The 287-nt window shown below is 43.2% G+C and overlaps 1 pseudogene; it reads right to left on the bottom strand.

Moving 5' to 3' along the window:
• Positions 1-140: 140 nt before the first annotated feature.
• On the bottom strand, positions 141-259 carry LOC128251525 (5S ribosomal RNA; annotated as a pseudogene).
• Between the last annotated feature and the right edge of the window lie 28 nt (positions 260-287).

Raw genomic sequence — 287 nt, 5'->3', positions numbered from 1 at the left:
TGGGACTGAACCCGGATCCATGTGGTTGGTAAGCAAGCTACATACCACACGGCCATTCCTGCGCCTATATATATATACTCTTTTACTTGTTTCAGTCATTTGACTGTGGCCATGCTGGAGCACCGCCTTTGAGTGTGGGATGCTTACAGTACCTAGGTTTCCTAAGCGGTCACCCATCTAAGTACTCACTAGGCTCGACGTTGCTTTACTTCGGTGATCGGACGAGAACCGGCGCTCTCAGCGTGATATATATATATATATATATATATATATATATATATATATAT

This window comes from Octopus bimaculoides, unplaced genomic scaffold (assembly GCF_001194135.2).
Source record: "Octopus bimaculoides isolate UCB-OBI-ISO-001 unplaced genomic scaffold, ASM119413v2 Scaffold_238837, whole genome shotgun sequence".
In the NCBI taxonomy this organism is placed as follows: Eukaryota; Metazoa; Mollusca; class Cephalopoda; order Octopoda; family Octopodidae; genus Octopus; species Octopus bimaculoides.
The sequence above is the reverse complement of the archived record's forward strand: the minus strand, read 5'-3'. Positions and strand labels throughout refer to the sequence as shown.